The sequence below is a fragment of the Petaurus breviceps genome, unplaced genomic scaffold (genome assembly GCF_028583685.1).
Source record: "Petaurus breviceps papuanus isolate PSGF00001 unplaced genomic scaffold, PetGlider_PUasm1.0 37, whole genome shotgun sequence".
Classification (NCBI taxonomy): Eukaryota; Metazoa; Chordata; class Mammalia; order Diprotodontia; family Petauridae; genus Petaurus; species Petaurus breviceps.
The window spans coordinates 65,859,551-65,868,576 of record NW_027186296.1 but is presented as its reverse complement, the minus strand read 5'-3'; positions in this window follow the sequence as shown (position 1 = coordinate 65,868,576).

The window sequence follows — 9,026 nt, the reverse complement described above, 5'->3', positions numbered from 1 at the left end:
AACTACAAGTTATATGGAAAGGTCTCATTGTCTTTAGTGTGTAATAGCAAAGCAGATAGTAATACATCTTCTTTAATTTATTTTCACTAATGAAACTATATTCATTTCTGATGCTGAACCATCTGACAGTACCAAGGACTTTGGGTAGTGAAAGCTTTGTTTTCCAGGTCTTCGGTAGTTGTAGATACTAAAGAAGTAGGTGCTATAGCACCCAGAGAAGCAGTTACAGGTTACATGTCAAGTCAACAAGCATTTATTAAATGCCTACTATGTACCAAGCACTATCACAGGAAGCAACAAGCAAACAACCAAATACAGACATGATATATATTGGATAAATTGAAGATTATTAATGAAGGAAAGACATTAGCATTAAGGAGAATAAGGAAATACATCTCCATGAGGTTTGATTCCTTGGTGGATGGCTGCAGGGGCTGGATTTGAAGCAAGGTCAGCAGTTTGGGGAACCATTTGTGTTTCTGGGACTTTTGGACTCAGGGTTCTAGGCTAACTTTATCTGAGTTTGAGGTGATCTAAAGGGAAGAACAATTTTTGAGAAAATACCACAGTCCTACTCCCCGGAATCCTTTGTACTTCTATGTGATGGGCCTCTTTCCAAAAGAAGTGATAATATATAAATGATAAAATAACTCTTAAGTACATAAGTTTATGAACAGTTTTGTCATATAAATTCTGTGAATTCAGTTGCTTTTGCATTATTATCCCCAGCTTATGGATGAGGAAAATTAGGGTTTGAGAGATTGAATTACTTAACCATGGTCATACAAGTAGTAAGTTGGAGATCTGGACACTGAAATTGAATCCTTTGATTCTAAATTAAATCCAATGTTCTTTCCAATGTAGAAGGATGGACACATCCATATAAGAAGAGAAAGGAATAGAATGTTCAAGGCAGGCTTCCTGGGATAGGTGAGACTTGAACAAGGCCCTGAAATATTTATTAGATGAGTAGAAAGGAGAAGTAAGGCCATAGCAGATGGAGGGAACAGAATGAACCAAACCTTAAAACCATGAAAGAACACGGTACATGTAGGAACAGTATGTTACAGAGCCTTTATGATGCCCAAGAAGTCAACTCCAGTTAATTAACCTGTACATTTTTTAGGTATTTCTATTGTAAAGGCAGCCAATATGGTTTGGAGAATCCCAATTTGCCAAGTAATAGCTAGGAAGATAAACACACCCTGTGCTCAGGCTATGCTTTGTATATATGTAATTAGGGCAAGTCACTTCAAGACTTCACTTTTCTCATCTATAAAAATGAAGAATTAAACTGCATTAACTCTATGATCCCTTCTAGTGTCAAGATTCTTTGACTTTTGGGGCAGCCAGGTAGCACAGCAAGTAAGAGCACCAGCCCCAGTGTCAGTATGACCTGGGGATCAAATCCATGCTCAGACACTTAGCACCCACCCAGAAACACCTGGCCATGTTGAGCAAGTTACTTAACCCCAATTGCTTAGGGGCGGCTAGGTGGCTCAGTGAGTAAGAGCACCAGTCCAGTGTCGGGATAACCTGGGGATCAAATCTGGGCTGATACTTAGCACCACACCCAGAAATAACTGGCCGTGTAACCTTGAGCAAGTTACTTAACCCCAATTGCTTTAAAAAAAAAAAAAGATTCTTTGACTTTTATTCTTTTATCACAATAATAAAGAAAAGGATCTATCACTTTTTTGAAAGAATAAAGAAGATAACTTAGACCATATTCTTCTTTAGCTAGGCTCACTCTCATAAAATTTCAGGTTGTTGAGCTTTGTAGTGGAAACAGGTGATTGTGTCTTTGGTTGATATATGTAGGTAAAGAAAAGATCTGGTGGCTTAATTTTTTTCCTGTTAAAGCAGCTACCCATTAGCTTTGTATCCATATCACCATTCTGGCCAGAGTATGACAAATGATAGTCAGACATTTGGTGGTGTATGGGGCTAAACTGCATTTTTTTTTTTGTACTTTTATAGTGTTGGATAATGGAGAACAGCAGCCTGCTAGCCATGGAAACCATCTAGTAGTCTGGCATCAGTGGTATGGTGCTGCCAGTATATATGAACACGAGTCAGCAGAAATACAGAAAGCACAGGTCAAGATTGTAGCAGTGTTCTTACATTAGAAACATAAAATGTTAGAGCTGGAAGGTACTTTAGAGCTCATCCAGTTCAATTGAATAAATATTAATTAAATTCCTGTTGTGTGCCAACACTCCCCAAGGCCTTGGGAAAGATTCAGTGTTTAGGTTATATATTATCCCTGGACCTTTTGGAGTTTATGGTCAAGCATGCAGAAGAAACAGATTGAAGGGAAAAAATGTAATGTCCAGATGAGCCAACCTAGGTGAAGGAAGAAAGCTTAAATTAGCCCGAAGCTCTGAACTAGCCAGCAAATGAGTTTACTTTCTCCTGTGTGAGCATCATACACCACAGGTCACTATCCCTATCCTCATTTAAAGTATAGTATTATCAGGTGCTAGTTTAGAATAAATGTGCTTACAAATAGGCAACTGTCACCAGTCTTCTGGATTGTCCAGCCAAAAATTTTCTGAAATATGAAATAATAGTATGGTTTCTTGGTGCCATAGGTGCCCTGGAACAAGGTCATCTATGTGTAGGGCATGTGCTTCATGTAAGATATTTATGCTCACATGTGTTGTCTTAATGTATAGATCTGGGTTGTGGGTTGCATGGATAGATATCTATGTATATTTGCATTTCCACCTTGAGAGGAGTAGGACAAGAGCCAGGGCTGGGCACTTGCTCATTCCCTCACCAATTTCAAGGGTGCATTGGACTAGAATTATATCTCTCTGTTTCTACTGTTATTGCTGGTCTATGGGTATAATAGGTTCTGAACAAAAGCTACTTCCCAGGTTGCTCTTAAGGAAGAGAGTAACCCTTAGTTTACATTTGTTAGCTTAATTCTTTCCCATCAAACACTGGTTACAGAAAAGACTACTACAAAGAATTGGAAATTGGAGTGATGTCCATCATTTGGGGAATGGCTGAACAAGTTGTGGCATATGATTGTAATGGAATACAATTGTGCTATAAGAAATGACTAGCAGGATGATTTCAGAAAAACCTGGAAAGATTTACACTAACTGATGCAAAGTGAAGTTAGTAGAACCAGGAGAACATTATACACTGTAACAGTAACATTGTGCAATGATCAACCATGAATAACTTAGTTATTCCCAGTAATACAAAGATCCAAGACAGTTCCAAAAAACTCGTGATGAAAAATGCCAACCACCTTCAGAGGAAGAATGGACAGAGTCTGAATGCAGATTGAAGAAAAATGTTTTTCGCTTTATTTTTTTTCATGTGGTTTTTTGTTTTTGTTGTTGTTGTTTTTGGTCTGTGTCTTCTTTTACAATATGACTAATATGGAAATATATTTTGCATGATTGGACATGTATGTCTTATATTAAACTGCTTACTGTCTCAAGGAGTGGGGAGGAGGGAGAGGTAGGAAGAGAATTTGGAATGCAAAATTTTAAAAAAATGAGTGTTAAAATTGTCTTTACATGTAATTGAGAAAAATATTATTAAAAAAGAAAAGACCACCAGAAATAGCAAATAGTAAGTAGACCCATTTATCCAAGCAAAAACAGCCAACAGAAATGAGAAAAAGTTGTACAGATTAGAATATATCAGAAAATACATGAGTGAAGAAATTCTTCTGCTGGGCATAAAATAGGATCTGGGTTCAAACTAAGAGAGAAAGAAGCTTGAGCTTACCCAAAAGGAAATTTCCTCTTTGAAGTCTCTAGGGAGGTAAGCTGGAAATCAAGGACATGTTGGAAAACTTGCTTCTCCTATGTGTCTGTAGCTTCCAAAGTATTTCTCTCTCTCTTTTCTCCCTGGAGTATATTCTATATACAAATTTCTCTTCTAAAGGGCTCTGGAATCATATGTCAAAATTTCAAGAATCTCTGACACTAATTTTACCCCTTACACAGGTACACAGTATCACTTCAGCAATCTCTCTACTGATTTGAAGTTACATCTCCCTCTGTAAACATGACAACATAGAAAATGACCCAAGCTGGGTCTGAAACCCAGTTAAATATGTTTATGCATATTTTAAACTGGATGATTCAAAGAATTAAAAATTGAGTGGAATGCCCATGAATTGGGGAATATTTGAATAAGTTATGGTACATCAATGTGATGGAATACTACTTTGCTCTAAGAAATGAAGAAGGGCTTGGTTTCAGAAAAATTAGGAGAGACTTTTATGAACTGATGCAAAGTGAAGTGAGTAAAACCAAGAGAACAATTTAGGCAGTAACTACAATATTGTAATCAACTTTGAAAGACTTAGTAATGCTGATCAACACAACAACTAACAGTAATTCCAAAGGATTCATGACAAAACATGTTATCCATCTTCAGATAGAGAACAATGGACTTGGAGTACAAATTGAAGCATATCTTCTTCTCTTTTTCTTTTCTTTTCCTTTTGGACATGACCAACACAGTAGTTTGTTTTGCATGATTATACATATTATAATAGTTTTGTTTTTCTTACCTTCTTAATGTGTAGAGGCAGGGGGAGGGGGAAAGAAAAGAATTTAGAATTGAAAAAAAATTGAATAAAAAATTTAAAGAATGAGTTACAGGCTGCAAGGAGCAACAAATAAATAAATAAATAAATAAATAGGGCCATTAAATCAAATGTGTTATAGATGAGTCCCCTTTCCTTTCACTAGATTAAAAAAGAATGAAAATAAACAGCACAAGCTAGATATTGTAGTATAATGCTTAACACTTTACTATTTGCATATATATTACACACACATATGGAGAGAGTATGTGCTAGGTACTTTATTATTATATTATATATATACATGTGTAAATAATATACATATGCATATATATGTATCTATGTCTGTCTTGTTTGTAGGTGATGATTGAGGCCCAGAGATGAAAGTGACTTGTCCAATGTCACTCAGTCGTCTGCAGCATTGGAACACAGTGATGCAAAAGTAGGGAGAGAAAATTTCCTTCCTCTCACAGGAGATGTGAACAGCTACCAGGGAAGATTGTTGTATACACTGTCATATACAATCACAATGCCAATTAGTTTTATTTAAATGTAAAAATAACCTTTTTGTTAAACAAGATTTTGCTTCAGTTTCTTACAAGGGAGTGACCTAAGAGTGTGCATCAAGAAGTGACTGGTATAAAAAACAAGGCATCAATAAAACCTAAAAAAAAAAAAAGTAGGTGGAGGAGTATACCAGGGGCATAGAGAGGAGGCAGTCTGGTGCACTGAAAATATCAGTTTATTCAGAGTTGGGGGATGTAGGTTTGAATCCTGGCTTCTCCATTTACTGCCTGTATGATCTTGGACTTTAAATCTCTAGACCTCTACTTCCTCATTTGGTAACCAAGAGGACTGAATTACATTACCCCTGAGATCCCTTTTAGTATGAAATCCATGATCCAGTTAGGAAAGGGGGTGCAGAGAGAATAGGTAATGGGGTACAAGGGTGGAACTGGATAAAAATCATCAGAGAAAACAGAAGAGCTGGGTGGAAGTTTTCATCTTACCTGTTTATTAGAAACTATGCCATTTCCACTGTTTTCCTTCCTGATTTGACAGGAAAGCTGTGACAGGAGGGTGGAGTCAGTCCATACCTATTGTCAAGATTCATTAGTACTTCCCTCCTTAATAAGTTACTTTCTTAGAGGCGTCTGTGTGTCCAAAGTCATATAGAGCTATAAGATCATGTAATTTAGCCCCTTTACAGAGCAATGAACTGTGACTGACCTGAGAATTGAACTCAGGTTCTTTGATCAGGGATGTTTAACTAGAGGTCCCTAGATTTCCAAGGGGCCTGTGGATAGATTTCAGGAGATCTATGAACTTGGATGGGAAAAAATTACATTTTTATGATCATTGACTTCTGACTGATATTTAGCATTTTCTTCGACTATAGAGTAGACAAAAAACATTTTTCTCTATAGGCTTCACCAGACTGCTTAAGTGGTCCATGACATAAAGAAATCAAGAATTCCTCCTTTTTTTTCTATTGCCCTATGATGTTCATAACACTAATCATATAATGAAAACTGCTCTATGGTTCTGTGTACAATCCCTAGCCTCCCTCCACTTCTTCCTTTTCTGTGCTGAGAAAACCTCACTGTTCGAACTCAATGAGCCATGGCAGAAGCCTGCCTTATCAGGAACAGAGAGAGCCAGAAACATAAGGCTGAACCTGACTTACCTCTGTTCCCATGGAAATGTCCTAGGATACTGACTTCTGGAACCTCTGTTATGATCTTAAGAATGAAAGAAATTCCATAGTGGGTTACAACAGAGAGTAATCAGGTCAGAGTAGACATGCTTCCTTTCCCAAATACACATACAGGTTCTGTCTGTTTGGATTGGCTGCGATCCATACACAACAAGAGGAAGAGATGCAGCAGACAGGATGAGTATGGAGCAGGTCCAATGTGCTATCTATGCTGACAGGATCAGATTTCATTCCTAGAAATATCTAGGCAGCAAACAGAGCCCCTAGAGTCTAGGAACCCTAGCCTGGACATTTCCAGCTCCTAAAAGGGTTTGGGTCTAGTTTGAATAGTTCTTGCATCTATTCTCATAGCAATTAATCACTCAATCAATGAACATTTATTATCATGTACCTATGATGTGCTAGGTACTGTACTAGGAACATAGATAAAAAATGACACAGTCCCTTCCTTCAAACTTACTATTTATCTGGGGAGAAAAAATTTACATGCAAAATAAGTAGAAAGTCATTAGCAGCAAAGAGGCCTCATATAAAAGGTATCAACTGAGTAGAGTTTTGAAGAAAGCAAGAATTTTAAGAGATAGAGGTGAGGTGTCAATGTATTGTAGATATTCTGGGCAATCAGCACAAAGAAGCAGAAAAGAAACATTTTTTGCTTTTTTTTTTTTTTTTGAGGGGGAAAGGTAGGGCTATTGACGTTAAATGACTTGCCCGAGGTCACACAGCTAGTTTTCTGTGTTAAGTGTCTGAGGCTGGATTTGAACTCAGGTCTTCCTGACTCCAGGGCCGATGCTGTATTCACTGCACCACCTTTAAGTGCCATAGCTGAGGAGAGCAGAAGACCAGTTTGACTGGACCATAGAGTATGAGAAAGGGGTTGATAATGTTGAAAGTAGGTGAGAGTCAGACTGTGGAGAGCTATAAAAATTAAAGAAAGGAATTTACATTTGATTCTAATGGCATCTGGTTGTGTAGTAAGATCTAAACTTTTCCTGTGGTTTTCTGTTTCCCAGTGAGAGTTCTAAGAAACATTTGTCCTTACATTCCATGGGGAGGGATAGAAATGGAGTTGCCTGATAAAAAGTCCTACATGGGAATGGGTAATGCAAATCTAGGCAGGTAGGTGGTGCAGTGGACAGAACACTGGGCTTAGAATCAAGAGAACTCATCTTCATGAGTTCATATCTAGCCTCAGATACTTGCTAGCTGTGTAACCCTGTGCAAGTCACCTCACCCTGTTTGCCTCAGTTCCTCATCTGCAAAATGAACTGGAGGAGGAAATAGCAAATCATTCCAGTGCCTCAGTGTCACAGAAGAGTCAACTGAAAAAATGACTGAACTATAACAAAAATGCAAATCCATTCTTCTCTTCTTGGTGGAATTGCAGTTTGAAGACAGAGAGTTGGATGTGATCTTATGAAGTGCTTCAGGTCAGGTTAGCCTCTTGAGGCTGTGGTCCTCTAAGCTGTTTGTCAACCACTGGCACTGTTCTGGTCATACTCTGGTCAATATTCTCTGAAGAATTCTGGGAGGCCATGCCCCTCCTCAAGTATCCCTTCTTGCTATTTGACAAGACTGGGTCTTCACCAAGCTAACAAAGCACATGAGATATGCTTTTTATTTTTTCTACAGAGAAGAAAGAAAAGGGACCAGCTAGGTATAACAACAGCTACAAAAATGAATTAATAATTAAATTGTGAAGTTATGAAATGGGGGCAGTTCTTTGGGCACTCTCTGGGAAAGCCCATGATGGCAGTGGGGAATGGGGCTGAAATCATACCTTAAAAAGGCACAAAGGGTACAGAGACAAGTGGCAAAAGGGATACAGATGGCATAGGTTGGGGATGGGGGGAATGGGATGGTGAAATAAGGCGGTGTGAGGAAGAGGATAGGGAGAAGGGAGAGGCAGACTCATGTAACTATGGAATAGAGTTGGGAGCATTAGGCAGCATGAACTTGATGGAGATGGAAGACTTCTGGGGAAAGGGGCAGGAGTTTGAGGTCTCCTTAACTACTTAACAGGGTTTGGGGTTTGGGGTGGGTGGGTAGGAACAAATTAACTCTTATCTAAACCACCCTTGGGGTAATTTCATTAACATATCTAAATCATCTCAAATTATAGGTACAGCTTTAAAGTCATTGATGTCTAAGTCGTCAACACTTTTTTTATCTTCTGCTGGTTTGGAACTATGGAGGTCTGGAATTTATCTGGAATTTACATATCAGCATCCTGACAGCAGCACCTGGATGGCTTCTGCTGATTCAGCACATATTACCAGGATGTGAATTTTTGTAATTTGTAAATTATGCTTCTTTGATCTTTGGGACAGTCTGTGTGCCTGACTTCCAGGTTCTCCTTGCAATTTTATTTCCTGTTATTGCCTCTTTATACTGGCTACTTATAAATGTATTTACTATACTGACTAGAGGGTGGGGTGTGGTAGTCAGGAATTCTAAAACTCAAAATGAGCTGAACTTGGCAGGGAAAACTAAACCTAAACGTTGTTATTGTTGGTTTTGGGGGTATTATTTGCTTTGTTATTAGCTATATTAAGGAAAAAGGGAGGAATAGTTAGGATCATTGCTTGGGGTAGGAGGAATAATGATAAAAAACTATAGCGAGAAGGCAAATCTGCTCGATTATTTTTCTTTTCTCTGCCAGGGAGAATGGCTTTTGAACTGGAAAGGACAGAAGAAAAATGGCTGATAGAGTATTGAAATGCAAGATGAAGACAGAAATAGCAAAAA